General features: G+C 38.5%; 1 long non-coding RNA gene across 3 annotated transcripts in view; it reads right to left on the bottom strand.

Annotated features, from left to right (window-relative positions):
- The window catches only part of LOC133649697 (uncharacterized), an 89,945-nt gene that overhangs the window by 53,293 nt on the left and 20,278 nt on the right, over nucleotides 1–16,374 (bottom strand). For all 3 annotated transcript variants that reach the window (XR_009826122.1, XR_009826120.1, XR_009826121.1), the window contains exon 5: nucleotides 5,897–5,947. This is a non-coding gene — a long non-coding RNA (uncharacterized LOC133649697). The remainder of the gene's footprint in view (nucleotides 1–5,896; nucleotides 5,948–16,374) is intronic.

Consider the following 16,374-nt stretch of genomic DNA (forward strand, 5'->3'; position numbering starts at 1 on the left):
TTTCTGCGCTAGCCTTGGTGGTAAATTCATTTACAGTGGTGAAGGGATTCATGTGACCCCATTCCTGGGTGGATCTTGTGCGAGAGGAAGAGGGAAGGTTTATAATTTTGCCTTGCACTCTGCTAAAAATAATGGAAAGTGCCAGTCAATATACAGCTGCCGCTGCGGTCAAAGTTGGAATTGCTACAAAACACATTTTAAGATATTCAACACTCTACTGCCATCTGGCAGCTGAAGTGGGTAGTGCAGCCCCAAATTCGTTGCGTTTCATGTGTCAGGTAAACCACAACGAATAGTGCCGTATGAATCCCCTTCTTACTGTACAAACAATGTTCAATTTACGCCTAAAGCCCACAAGGTTCAACTCTAATTGCACTAACAACAATCGTCTGTAATCTTGGTTTTGGAATAATGGTTGCATAAAAACATCCTTCAGATAAAACACATTTTAATATTGTATTAAATGAGCTACCACACAAGCAAAAAGCCATTGTACTCCAGGAATCCTGCTGCACTGTTGTTGCCATGGCAACCAACACTTTCGCCCTTGTTCACCCCATCCAACAGAGAGCCTCGCCGGCCAGGGCAAGTTGGGTCTGCTGGCCTGGTTTTACACACTGATAGTCCAAAAACACCAGCCAGGCTCACAGACTATCATTCATCAGCTTGCAGGGGGAGCAATCGCATTAACTGTCTTTAACAGGTGCATGAATGTACTTTCGATTGAGCAAGCCAATGTTTTTCGATGTTTTTGACTTGATATAATATATTATTTTAAGTATTTCTATTAATTTCACACAATTCCCCTTCTGAGATCTCCAATGAAGAACAGCAGAACGACGATTAGATGCTTCTTTAGAGCAGAACAAGAAAACAATTACCGGTAATCTAATAATATACAATTATCAGGATTGTGAGATTAAACGTGACAATATGTCTTGTTTAGAGAAAATTTGTCTTGCGGGCAGAACGTAGTTTGACGTTTTTGGGGGTTTATTAAATAGCCAGAAGCATATCTGTCTGGCCGTGCAGAAAATATTGTAACTGCACATTAAATGCTTTACGCAAACGACAAACTGAGAGCTAACAAACACGGCTTCCCCAAGCAGCAAGATGCCACCGCAGCAGCCCAGAGGTATGACAATCAGTGATACACTTGACAGCTGAGAAATGCAAAAGACTCCATGAAGCTCATCAAAACACATATTTATTTATATTTTCTTTATTTCAACTTTTATATTTTTTAATTAGGCCTGCACGATACATTGATTTTGTCGATAAAATCAAAAAAATGTTTCTCTTCTTGCTCCAGCATATTTTTTGCCCTCATGACCTGTCGTAGCTCTCGCCCGCACTCTTACTTCCTTAGCGGAGATTCAAAACATGGCTTATGCTAACGCTAACGAGAGCGAGACGTTTATTCCAAAGACAAGAAAAGTCTTGTCTGTACTTTGGTAACGGTGCAAAATTTGTTTGAAAATGGCAGCAGCACAAACTTATTCCAGCATCTGAAACCAAAGACTCCGGTAGATTGCGGGCAATGCAAATCTACAAGCCGAAAAAGACGGCAACAACATACACACTCCGGTTAAAATGCATCTTACTGTGATGGAATCATTTACACCAGGAATGTATGATGATACTATGATTAATGACGAAGAAGCACAATGCACAGAGCAATGACTAAAGCAGTCGCTTTACACACCATCAAGATGTGTGAATGACAAAGCCTGCCTTTATCCACTTACTTAAACTAGTATATAGTCTTCTCAATGTTTTACTTCATTATTTATTTGCATGCATATACTACATTTTTATTTTCAGAAGTATTTTATTCACGACAGCAGTTTTAAGTTTTCCCATTATTAATCTCAACATTGGAGAGTATTATTTATTTGCATGCAATGTGCAATGCTTCATCTTTGTTAACACAAGTACTGTATTACAGACAGAAGTACTGCTTCCCAAAGGAATCTTTTAATTTAGTTCTTTGAAAATGATTCCATAAAAAGTACAAATATATACCTACTCTAAAAAGAACAACAATATTCAAGTAAGCATTTGCTAAGAGTAAGATGCAGTGTCATTTCAAACTTATAGTTTTTGATCAAATAAAAGAAAAATGTGTTTTCAATGATCTCTGTCATTTGTATTAAATGGTTTCTTTAAAAAGTAAGGGAAAAAATCTGAAAAAAACGTAAATAAATTTTTTTTTGGGGGGGGCGCTATATCGCCCAGGCCTATTTTTTATTTTAGGTTTTGTTTGTGGAAACAAGTTTTAAAGTTAAAAGCTCATGCCTGCAATGTTATACATTACTTCAAAGTGCAAGTTTTTGTTATACTACATTGTCATTTTCTTAAAAGCAGGGGCACTATCAGGAATTCTGGGACCCCAAAATTTTTGAAAAAAAACATTAAATAAAAGTCCATCCATCCATCCATCTTCTTCCGCTTATCCAAGGTCGGGTCGCGGTGGCAGCAGCCTAAGCAGGGAAGCCCAGACTTCCCTCTCCCCAGCCATTTCGTCCAGCTCCTCCCGGGGGATCCCGAGGCGTTCGCAGGCCAGCCAGGAGACATAGTCTTCCCAACGTGTCCTGGGTCTTCCCCGTGGCCTCCTACCGGTCGGACATGCCCGAAACACCTCCCTAGGGAGGCATTCGGGTGGCATCCTGACCAGATGCCCGAACCACCTCATCTGGCTCCTCTCGCGGCTTTACTTTGAGCTGCTCCCGGATGACAGCGCTTCTCACCCTATCTCTAAGGGAGAGTCCCGCCACCCGGCGGAGGAAGCTCATTGCGGCCGCTTGTACCAGTGATCTTGTCCTTTCGGTCCTAACCCAAAGCTCATGACCATAGGTGAGGATGGGAACATAGATCGACCGGTAAATTGAGAGCTTTGCCTTCCTGCTCAGCTCCTTCTTGTATTTGATCCCAATTAAAAAAACATGGCTTAGTACTTAGCAGAGAAACCGTTGTTGATAAGCACAGAAGTCAGATGTTTCTTATAGTCACCAGGGTTGCACACAGCTCAGGAGAGATTTTATTAGAAGCCGAATAATTCCACCTCCATGTTTGACAGTTGTGCTGTTAGTTGTTGGGTCATATTCAGCATTTCTCCACCTTCAAACACGTGGAGAATAGTTGATGCCAAACAACTACATTTTGGTCTTAACAGACCACATGACATTCTCCCATGCCTTGTACAAACTACAAAAAATATATATATATTTTCTGTAGTTTTCTGTAAAATCACACTAAATACGCTAAATTTTACGGTGTTTTGGAAATTAAGAGAAATGTAGATATACTGTATGTATTTATATATGCGTGCTTAGTCAATTAGGAGTTATCTTCGAGGTTATTTTTAAAAGGTCAGTAGTTCAGCTGTATAAATCAAAACAGCGTGTCAGTCTTTGACAAATTGTTGTTTTTTCCACCAGGATCAATAAATCAGAGACATTTCCTCAATTTGTCTTGCCTATACTACCTGAGACATGATTCGAAACAGTGTTAAGCCATGACAAAGAAAACATCCCCAATATTAGGAATCGAGTTACCCCGTGTGTGTGTGTGTCTGTGTGTTTTCACTATTATAGCACTACAGGGCATGTAGACACCATTCTGGCTTCCTCTACTCTTGTGTCTGTGTTTATCTGACTCGGTTGCACTTTCGCTTGCAATGAGGGCATTCAACATATGTGCCATTTAATCACACCACCCAGCTTGATTTACATCATTGGCCACACACACACACACACACACATGCACACACACACACAAACACACTTACACACACACACACTCAGCTACAACATTTTTTTGTCATATATAAAAAAATTAATTGGGTGGGTGGGTGGGTGGGAGAGAACGATAAAATTGTAAAACTGTTGCATATCTTCCCTATGCAACTACATCTGCAACAAATGCTTTCAAATTAGCACATGCAAAATCAACCTCACTAAAATTAAATAAGCATCCAATTTTTTTTTAATATTTTGTGGGTTTAGATGGAAAATAAGACAATTCAGTCACATTCCTGAAAGGCTATAAGTAAACATTCACTAGGCGCACCCTCCATATGAATTCCATCCACTACTGTCCATCCGACATGCTTCTGCTCTTATACGCAGAATAAAATAAGCTATTAATAATCTTTACAATTGTTAAAGTAACTTTAACATTGACATTATTTCATATTTAATGAAGAAGGCTTTTTTTCATATGAATATGGTTATAAGAAACTAAAGACTGTGAAAAACAGTCACGGTATGACTCACTATGTTTATAAAATAATGCTTAAAAAAATGCCCCACGGTGCTTACAAACGTGTTAAAAACTAATTAACTTAATCCCTCCCACCAAAACAAATGTTTAATTTTAATCTTTCCAGCATACCCAATTGAAATATGTTTCATTTATATGAATATCCTATTAGTCCAGAACATAATAAGGTAATTCAACATTAAGGTGTGAACAGTGAGTATTTCCCCGTCACATGACATTACAATTGTAATCAGAGCAAGTCATATAAACTATTTCCAAGCTTTCTTTAAATGTTCTTGTTTGACGTCAATACCCGCAAGTATCCAGGAGGAAAAGAACACATTTAAATAAAACGCACTTGTACCAAAAAAAGACAACATTGAGAGAATTGAGTCGTGATGATGTGTCGGAATCGAGGTGTGCTGCAAATATGCACACACGTAGATTTGGAACCCCTACATGCTCTTGTTGATGCATGCTCGTACTCCCCCAAGTTTTGAAGGTTCCTAAGCCTTTTTACAATATAATATATTGCATTTGTTTTGTTTGGCCATATTCAAAGTGTAGCGACATTTAAATTAATTAAGTACAGCTTTCACATTCTTACAGTAAATACGCCTTTCGTTTTCCATTCTGCTAGGTTTTCCCCTTCCTTTCTTTCTTTCTTTCTTTCTTTCTATACAACTGCTGCTGTCTTTGCTGCAGTGAGCTGTGATTGGCTGAATATGTGAGTCAAGTAACTTCAGTGCTGTCAGGGTACGGAGTGTTATTGGCTACTGCTCCTCCTCCACTCCACCCCTGCCAGCTCCCCACCTCTAGGCAGTTTTAGTGTGGATGAGCGGGCATGCAGATGTGTGCATCAGGTGGGGCTGATTTCGTATAGAAGAAGAGTAGGAGGAGGAGGAGGCGACACTCAGGGCCACCCAAGGTAACAGTATGCTAGCCTCACTACGAGGACAGTGGAGCAAACAGATGCTCGTTATTCCCTTTGACATATTTTCATTCACAGAGGGGCCTCAGTAAGGATAGCTGGGGGATTTTTACCACCTGTGCAGAGTTTGTAGAAGCTGCACAACTTAAGTAATCAAATAGGGATTTCAAAAAAGATCAAATATGGTCTGACTTTTAACAATGTTGGTCATTAGTATTAACATGTTGTTGTTATATTCACTCAACACATGGCAGGACAAGAGATACAGTCAGTTCACTTCAACCTAACATGCAAGTCAAATTCTATTTTAGCAATCGCAGACTAAACACTCTCAAGTTCCAAGCTGCACATTAAGGCTCAGCAGTATTAGCAAAGCATGCCAGGATCACACATAGACCTTACAATGACACTGGGGTAAAAATATGTGGGTCAGGCCATTGCTGTAAGCCACTTCAAGGGGTCTACTGTCACACACTGAATAAAAATAGCAACAACACATAAAGACTAAACACAATCTATGGACCTCTTCTCAATGCGGTAAAAATAAGTGTTGAATCATACAAAACGCTGGAGTGAAATGTGAAATAGCAGAGGAATCCTTTTTCTAAGGGACGCTGTTGATGATGATGCAGTATGTGTGTGAGTGATTTCCACCTGCAGGACAGCCCAGGAAGTGTGATGCTTTGTAAAGTCTGAACTTACCAGTGTGGACACATGCTGCCGTCTAGCCGCTGCAGAGGTTCACACAGCCACCTATACAGGAGAGATACATCAGAGTTATAAGCTATAAAATACAAATATGTCAAAATTAAAACTCTGGCTCACTGGTGTATTACTTAGTGCACTATATTGCGCAGCACTGATATGATTATTTGTAATCAAAGAGGTTGTTAGCAGATTGAGGTCTAAGTGTTGCATAACTTGCTATATGGACCTGAATAATTGTTTTAGTATCTGATATTGAAGTTCAATCAGCAGTCTTGGAGTTGAAAGGCAGACAACTGCGGACTGCTGCAGTGTTTTCTGACATTCCCCAAAGAGTTTTCTTCTTGTTGACTAATTCTGTTCCAACCTTTAACCATCAGACTGGCCTCTCCCATTGTACAACCCATGCTTTTGTTTCCAGCATTTGTTCCAATTTCTTTATCGCAATTGTTGCACTCAAACACTTTTGCTTCCTCATTTACCCTAAATGTGACACATTACCAGACATAGCCCCAGATACACAAACAGGATAGAACAATAGTTAAGACGGATAAATGGACGGATGATTGATTTCATTCATTTTTTGCTTATAGAATCAAAATGGTCTTCTTTATTTGTCACTGGTGGGATTTTTTTAATCGCCCTTGCTCTGGAAGGGTGGGATGTCTGCTTTGGTTGCTATGGCACCAGACAGCTCCTCATTTCCTCAGACAACAACTAACTGTGATTGTTGTCTGTGTATTTGCATGCGTGTGCAATTGTGCACAAGAGCAAAGTAGACACGTGTGAGGCCTCCCGAGGGTAGCTTGATGAGGCGCAAAAAAAGTGATTTTGATCAGCACCTATGTCTGGCTTATTGTGAAATTACTGCAGATAACAACCACTTGGGTTATTCATGAGGGGTAATAGGGTGCAATGTTTAGAAAAGGCTTTAAATCTAATAACTTCATTTACTCACACATTAACAAGATGTGTGTGTGATTGCAAAAAGAAAACGATTTGAGTATATGACAATGAGTTGTACACTGAATCAGTATTTGGTGTGCCTCTGTAAAGTGTCGTGGTACCCAGATCATCCATTTTAACCCATTATTCTTCCCATATTTCACATCCAGCAGAGGGCAGTGTCTGTGTTTTTTCTGACACTGTTGGTAGCAAGTTTCACCAGACCTAGTGCATATACACTAAACCATGTTAAATTACTTTTTGAATAAAAAATGAGGCCCAATTTGGATAAAAATTTTAATAATTACCTGTATAATTGAATTGAAATAGTATTCTATGGAAAATAAAATCCTATTTTATGATACATTATACAGTATGGTTCAAAAGACACATGAAAGGCAACCAACTGCTTAAAATGTGATGGTAACAATTTTATAAAAAGACAAAAAAAACATAAGAATAAATAAAAGCCTTTTTAAAATAAAAATATATAAAAATAAAAAAAAGTGTTATAACTTATGGTTTTATGAAATCAAATTCACTGTACAAACATACATATACACATACTGTACATATACAAGCACAAAAGCATACAAACACTCATGCATATAATCACGATTGATCAAACATATATTATTGTTGTTCCCCTAGGGGAAACTGGATAACACACGGCACACTGACAAAGCTTAACCGAATGTTACTATAACAATCTACAAGGTTAATACAGTTTGCTTCTCTTTCTTCCCCTACATTTATCTGATATCTTTTTTAATTAAAGTTATCATTACATATATGTATCGTTGCATTTGAAACAATTGTATTGTAGATAATAGAGGTAATTATTGTTATTATTCATAATCAATAGCACTATTTCTATTGGTATTTATATTGCTCCATTTGTAGTGCAATAATGTTCATTGTCATTTCTGTGTTATTAATATTTACTTCACTTACTGCTTCTTTGCTATCACTTTTTGTAACATATTTTTACATATCATACTTGCTGATGCTGTTATGTTGTTGTTGTGGTTGTTATTGTTATTGTAATTGTTGTGTGAGTTACTGTTGTTGTCTCCGTCTTATCCCCCTCTTGTCCCCGCAATTTACCCCACTGTCTTTCTTTTTTCTATCCCCTCCTGCTCCGCTCCGGTTGCGCAAAATAATAATATAAATCAATTCAATACATTCAAATACAAATAAGGCAACAAGAAAAGTATCCCACACTTCTCTTTTGTGAAGTAAATATGTACAGCAAATATGTGCATCAACATAAATATTATGATTTGCCTGGGTAGCTGGACAAAAAAAAAAAAAAAAATCAAGTTCAAACGATAAAGCCTTAATTCCTTAAGGTATGCATATTTGACCCCGCAAAATTCCACTGCATGTACAGGATTCTTAGCGCTTTGACCAAAGGTGCAGGGAGTTCAAGTACAGCTTCAAATACCAATGTCAATTACAGAACAAGACCTTCAGGCATCTGCTAGCAAGGTGACGATGAAGAGAGTCACAATGCAAAATAAGAATAGTGTAACATTTTGGATGGTTGAACAGCGAACGCCCAAACATAAATTAAATTGCACTGAAGAGGGCTGTGCATTAAAGTAGCAGTAACATGGGAAAACAAGTTGCCTCTATATTGAAGCTATTATCATCTTATTTATGACACTAAAAGACTAACAAAGTTTGCGAGTAAATAGATATGATCAAAATAGTATTCATCTCACGGAGATACCCGAGCCATTTTGAGAGATAATGGCCAATGCAGTAACGTGATCCGTGAAATAGAGTTAGAAACCAGAGATCCCTACCCCATCAACAACAATGCTAATCATGCAAACTTTGTGGGAGCCAACAATTTTTGGGGGAGAAAATATAATCCAGAACCTTATATTTTTGAGCCAGAATACAAGGTGGGTCAGCGATAAGTTTTAGAAGCCGAGTGCTAAACGGATGCAGATTTATTGAAAAACTATAACATCAGAAGCATCGCAAGGTGCTAAACATACAAACTAACCTTTCTACTACCAGGTGAGAGATGCAGGAATTATACTCTAGAATTAACTTTTACCAAGTTTTAGACAAAGCAGAAGCAGCTGCCGGCTCAGTGTGTCATTGATAGCAGCGAGTAGCATTAGCTCACTGCTATCAATGCACCGCTAAAATAGGCCGTTTGCGTTAGCGCTCATAATAACAATATCACTCAAATTTGGTTAATATTCAGGTCATGACATGTAAATGGAATATTGTTGGTGGTTTTGGGGTGTTTTTTAGAGGGTCTTATGGGCGAATTTGAAGACCCTCGATCTGCTGACTCAATTGTTAGCTATTTATTTTTACGATTCAAATGCATTAAAAAAGCCAAGCATACGTGTTCTTGTCTTACATAAGGATTGTGAATGATAGACAATTTTTGTATATTTCCAGTATGACTGATCTGATGATATGGTCAGAGTGAAGAAGCATTTCCATCCTGACGTCATCTGACCTCAAATTTACAGAAATTGCTGAAGATATTTGGAGCAGAATATTCAAATTGGCTGTCTGAAATTGTGGTGATTCTGTGATGTTTCGACTGTATTTTCACATACTTTACAGATTGTAAATTCAATTGAAAGTGGTTTTATGAATACAGTAAAACACAATTAAGCAGATAAAGTCAAATAGTTTTTCCATTCTGCTGGTACTTTAAAGATACAGATTCGATGTTACAAATATGGAACAGTTTTGCAAAGATTTACAGTAAACTTTGGAAATATGAACCATTTGGCCTGAATGCTGTAGTAATACTAGAAGGGGGGTCTAATAAACATTGCACACATCTGGATTTTTCCCTCCTTTTAATACTAGTTATTTTACTATTTACCAGACAAGACAATATACAAACAGAACTACTTTACTTAATCTTCTAAATAATGCACATGGTAAAACAGTTGAAGCTATAAGTTAGTGTTCTGACACAAAGCAGCACTTTTGCACTATATGTATTACTGTACATGTGTGTATGTGAAGCTGCCGGTGTTGGGTGAAAGAGGTGTTTTTTTTCCACCCTGAAGGGCCTCAAGCTGCGGCAGGGCAGGGTGGAGCTTCGGTGAGGCGCTGCATGGGGCGGGCTGTTTTGGCTGAACTCAGTGACTGTAACAGCACTCGGGGAGCGAGGTCACAGAGTCCAGCATTCCTCTGGAGTGCTGTCTGTTTACACGACTGCTGCTGAGCCTGGGGGAGGTGGCAGCAACGCATAACTACTCTGTCAGATAGCTGCTCAGTCATTTATGTTCATCATCGACCGCAGAGATAAGGATTCTTTATCTTTAATATAGTATTCTAGGATTTATATCTGTATGCTTGGGCATTTACAGTAACAGATGTATGTGTTTACAGAGCTGGCAAGGTATATGTAAAAAATATCCCACTCCAATAAATCAGAGGAACAGAAAATTAATTAAATCTGCTCACATAGGGAATGCTTGGACCAATTTTCTATGACTAGCTCCTCTGTGCTGCTGCGTTCACAGTCTAGAAGCCAGATGGTCAGCTCTAGAGGAGCACAACAGAGATGGGGAGTGACACCCAAGCCATGGAGAGACAGTGCTCTGACTGTACTGTGGACTAGGGAGTGGGGGGTATGAATGTCAAAGGCGCCATTGTTACACACACCAGCGTGGTTTCACGTGCAGCGCATGATTCTTACTTTGGGTCTGACCTTAACTGTCCGGTAGGATGTAGCTGTGGCCTCCTGTGCAGGTTAAAGTATAACCGTGTCCGTGTTTTCTCAGGAAAGTGTGTTTATCTAGAGGACCAACGCGGAGGCCCTTTTGTTTAACTAAGTAGCGAGGCTCGCCCTAAAAGTAAAGCTCTGTGAAACGTACAGGAACCAGGTGGCTCTCCAGTCTTCTATTCACTGCAAGTTACTGTAGGTGCATGCAGTGTGCGTGAGGATGTGTTTGTTGACTTACTGTGCAGAAGTAGAAAGCTGATACATATCACATGTCAAAATTTGAGTATCTGGAATATTGGAAGAGAAGCAGTAGCTGAGATTGCAAAAAACCCAATAGGGCAATCAAAAGGAATCCAAATTACATAGTAAAAAAAAATAGTCTTCTTCTTTAAGGTTAGTGTTACACTCCTCTCCAAACATGCAGTAAGAGTTGTTAATCCTTCTAAAATTAGGTTTGACAACCATACAATTTCTATTCTAATACTGCTCGACATCAAGTGTCCTAAAAGACACACTTCATAATGGGATTTCCTAATGTCTTTCCTCTCTTTCTGCTGCTAACTTGAATCTAATTACCGGTAAATTTGAATTTACACAAGGGGGGCCTCAATTCTTCCTCATTTGCCAATTTACAGTAAACCTATTTTGACACTTTATGATAAATAAACATTCCAAAATACCTCAGTACCAAAACACTGCCTATTCAGTTTAAGGGGTCATATTAGAGTTTTTTTCTACATTTAAAACACTTCCTTGTCGTCTACATAACATGTATTTGTGGTGCAATGCTCAAAAGTTTGCATGGATTTTGTTCGAAAGACGATCCTCAAGCCGCTTTCCGACTGTCTCTTCAAAATGCGGCGTTTTGTGACGGTGTCTCCACCCCGTCAGCCATGTGGTAGTTTTTAGCGCTTCCATATCGATGTCTACTTACAGATATAAGCTAGAACTATACGCTGAGTTATAGTAAAAGGAGGATTATAGGATGCATGTGCATGTATGAGCAAGTCTGCCCCACAACAAGAGGATAAAGAAAAATAAGGAACTTTTTGATTAAAACTTTGGAATACAACTGAATAAAAATGGCAGTCGCACAAATCTCTTTGGTTAAACATCTACCATGTATGGAGATATATGTTGACGTAACTATGGCAAAATATGTCACAATCGCCTCAAATTCCAAATGGCTCGTTTGGAATGAGGCGAATGTGTTAAATGAATTAAGTAAGATAAGTTTGTTTTTCATAATATGACCCCTTTAATACAGGCTTTAAGATTTCACAGCTTAATTGTTTCAAAATTCAAACAAATCAGAGTTGAACCAGCATCCTAGGCTGTATGGTGTTTAACCTCAGAGTACGTATCCAGTTTTCCACTTGTGTTTTACACTACAGTAGGTAAAGCACGAACAAAATGAAAACATATGTGTTATTCATTATTCCATTCTTCTTTCTGCACTACAAAAAAAGGCATAAAGGTGGGTCTGCACTGTATTGAAAATATTATAATAGTATGTCTACTAGGGTTGGGTATCGTTTGAATTCGAACGATTCCGATTCCAATCCTTTGTTTCGATTCCGATTTCTGACGATTCTCGATTCCGATTCTTTTGAGAGGCAGGGTCAAAAAAAAGTTTAGGATATTTTAAATGAGCTAGCTAACCTACAGTCTTTCTGAATGAAATAGTCTGACATTCTCCATCAATTTTAATTCTATTAACTTTTTATGAACTTTACTATAAATTCCTCACAGGGCTGTTTTCAACTAGAATATAAATATCAAATCTATGAACTTGAATATAAATATTATAAATTATGAATACATTTTCCCAGGGGTACACTTTCCTCAAGAGCGCTTTATTTTTGAAAACCTCATGAAAACACATTTACACACACAAGTGTATGATGCTGCAGGTACTTAAAAATGTTACCGTGCTCCCACTGATGGGCTAACCTGGTGCAGAAAAGCAAATAAACAATAAGAAACAACTTGCAAAACCCAGTCCAGATTAGCAGCAGGTACAGTATAAAATCAGAGACAGTTCTTGTTTAGGAAAATGACCATATCCGCCTTGTCAGGCAGGATGCGTGAGCGTTCTGGACAGATAGTGTCTCCTGCTGTGGAAAATACACGTTCGCTGGGTGTGGAAGAAGCTTGAACGCATAAATAGGAGAAAGCGCGATCTGACAGCAAAGGATAAGTCTTTTGTTGGTTCCACCGGACCACCACCATGCAGCAGGGTCGTCAGACATAAGTATCGGTGGAACGTCCTGGTACATCTGCAGCTCTCTCTCCACTCGTTTCTTGATGGACATGGAGCTCTGTTATTTCGCGGTTATTTCATTTTTTTTTTGTAAAGTAAAGCCACACTTTCGACCGCCGACGCCCGCTATCCATGCTTGAGCTCGACTGACTCGCTCGGCTATGCTAACACTTCCGGCGGTGGGCGCTTCTTCGTTGGTGCTCAGCGGCTTCTTCTTCCGGTTCGGCGGACATTTTTTTTTTTTTTTTTTTTTTTTCCGGTCGGTGGACTGGGTATCGAAAATAGGAATCGAAATTTAAACTTTTGAACGATTCCGGGAGAATCGGAAAGTTAGTCCCGGTTCCAATCGATACTCGATACTCGATTCCCAACCCTAATGTCTACTGCCATGACTGATAGAACATGGAAATAGTAGCTTTCAGAAGATTTCATCATATTCACAAAACAGGGTTGGGTGTTGGCTGCTGTTTAACAAAATCCCTTCAAGCAGCTGTATACTTTCATGCACCAATACACAGTCATACTTAAAAAAACCTGAAGCAGTTTTCTATTTCAAGATATGGCTGATATGGAATGTATGTGTTTGCAGAGATTAGATAAACTATTGCACCACAATAATGCTCACTTCAGACGTGAATAAAACTGTTTTGACCTTCACTTTCTTTTGATTAAATTTGAAATGATGCTAATAAAACTGCTGGGTCAGAAATACATTATAATTACGTTATAATCTGGGGAATGTTTTTCTGCCTCCAAAGAGGATGCACACTTCACAAGTATAACTGGCAGCAGATATGATAGTACTGATTCATTTTTAATTGTTAAATTTGTTACCTTTTACAGTTATTTTATCACCATAGAGTGTGTGCTTTTTGTGTGATAAATCAAAAGTACTAAAATGCAATAATAATTTTGTTCATTGGTGCAATCCATCTTTGAACAATTTTGAACAGTATTTTAAGTCAAAGCATAATAATTTTGTAATGTAAATGTACCTATGAGAACTTCAAGTAAAACGTGCTTATTTTAGTTTTTGTTTTTTTTAAACCTTTATTTTGTTAGCGCAGTCAGACCGGATGTTGTGCACAGCATTATTATTGTGATGGCTGGACGTGTGCTGCTGTTTTGAAGGGTGCTAGTGCCTATAAAGTTATGTTTAATGACCTGGCATCTGTACTCTTGTCCACAACAACACAAACAGATTAGATGTGTTGCAGGAGTCTGGGTTGCCCTGCCAAGCATTGGCTTCGTAGTTTGTTCGCAGACTTAGTCAGTGTTTCAAGTGGCCGTTTTCGACATAGTTTAGTTCAAAGAGGGGGCAGGAGTGTTTTGGGGACGAATGAGCGGTCCCGGACACATAATTTCCCCAGACAATTGTTTCTTCTCCTCACAATCACATCATTTCAGTATCATTTGCTGTATGTCAATTTCTGTGATATTCCGCATTTAACAGTAGATTACGATTTTATTGGTCAATTCCGTGATTCGGTCCACGATTCTGTTCAGGGTGGCGAGCTACCTGTTGGAAACCAGTGATGCAGAAGCTGCTGGCAGTAAGAACAAGACCCTTAACTAAAATTACCACAATATAAATTACGATGCTACAATTTTTGCACAGTAATTAGGGATGTCCGATAATATCGGACTGCCGATATTATCGGCCGATAAATGCTTTAAAATGTAATATCGGAAATTATCGGTATCGGTTTCAAAATGATCGGTATCGGTTTCAAAAAGTAAAATGTATGACTTTTTAAAACGCCGCTGTGTACACGGACGCAGGGAGAAGTACAGAGCGCCAATAAACCTTAAAGGCACTGCCTTTGCGTTCAATCACATAATATCTTCGGCTATTCACACACAAGTGAATGCAAGCATACTTGGTCAACAGTCATACAGGTCACACTGTTACAAATATGCGCCACACTGTGAACCCACACCAAACAAGAATGACAAACACATTTCGGGGGAACATCCGCACCGTAACACAACATAAACACAACAGAACAAATACCCAGAACTCCTTGCAGCACTAACTCTTCCGGGACGCTACAATATACACCCCCGCTACCTCCCCAACCCCTCCCACCTCAACCTTCTCATGCTCTCTAAGGGAGAGCATGTCCCAAATTCCAAGCTGCTGTTTTCAGGTTAAAAAAAATAATGCACTTTGTGACTTCAATAATAAATATGGCAGTGCCATGTTGGCATTTTTTTCCATAACTTGAGTTGATTTATTTTGGAAAACCTTGTTACATTGTTTAATGCATCCAGCGGGGCATCACAACAAAATTAGGCATAATAATGTGTTAATTCCACGACTGTATATATCGGTATCGGTTGATATCGGAATCAGTAATTAAGAGTTGGACAATATCGGAATATCGGATATCGGCAAAAAAGCCATTATCGGACATCTCTAACAGTAATATTTAACATTTCAAAACCATACCATACCATTCCATACCAACTTTATTTATAAAGCCCTTTAAAAACAACCACAGTTGAAAAACAAAGGGCTGTACACCACAAAGAAATAAAGGCAAAGGACAGACTAAAAAATAAAATTTAAAACAGAAGTAAAATACACATTAAAAAAGCAAATACAAAATTACCCTAAGAACAATTTGTTAGATAAAAGGCAGTTAAAAGTTAAAAACAGTTAAAAAGTTAAAAGTTAAAAACAGTTTAAAGTCTCATGCTGGGTTAAAAGTCAGTAAATAAAAATGGGTTTTAAGAAGGGTCTTAAAAATAGCCTAAGAAGAGGCCTGTCTCACATGGAGTGGGAGATCGTTCCAGAGTTTGGGGCCCGCAACAGAGAAGGCTCTGTCCCCCCTTTAAACTACATTTAAATCCCATCTCAGGAACAGCTCAACCAACCATGACCAACCTTGACCAGAACTAACTTCCGCCTTAACCGCTTAAAAATAAGCAAGAATATTGTAAGCTGAATTATTCAGCACAATTCCCATTATTAGTAATCAAAATGCAGTAAGTCAAGCTTCTGTTTTTGGCTTGTCTCACTACCTCTCACTACCTTACAACGTCTACGGATCACAGCTTTTGTTGGGCTATGGCAGGACTTCAGGGGGACGCAATGAGGTGTAATAAATGTAACTTACTTCACCGAGTATTATTTATTTATTTTTATTGTGATTACTTATGGAGTATATTGTGAATAAATTGAGAACAGGAAGTGAACAAAAGCTTTAGCAACTGTTAAGTAAAGGAAAAGAGGTAGGATTAAATAAGCTCTGCTTCCTCCTACTCCTTTTCGAACATGTTGAATAGAGAAACTGGAAATTGTGATGTAACATGTTGAACGCATGCATGTTCGAAATAAACTCAAACTTAAACTCAAACAGGCAGAGGTGACTTTCAGCACTAGTGTCTTTCTCCACAAACAAATTCATATTATCAGGTTCTCTATAATATTACAACCCAAGGAGAGTGTGTAAACATTTTTTATTGAGAACCACTCGGCTAGTGTAATACATTTTACTTTTTATTTAGCCTTCTGTTATTTTGGTGATGTAAACACTGCAGTAA

Source organism: Entelurus aequoreus, linkage group LG05 (assembly GCF_033978785.1).
Source record: "Entelurus aequoreus isolate RoL-2023_Sb linkage group LG05, RoL_Eaeq_v1.1, whole genome shotgun sequence".
In the NCBI taxonomy this organism is placed as follows: Eukaryota; Metazoa; Chordata; class Actinopteri; order Syngnathiformes; family Syngnathidae; genus Entelurus; species Entelurus aequoreus.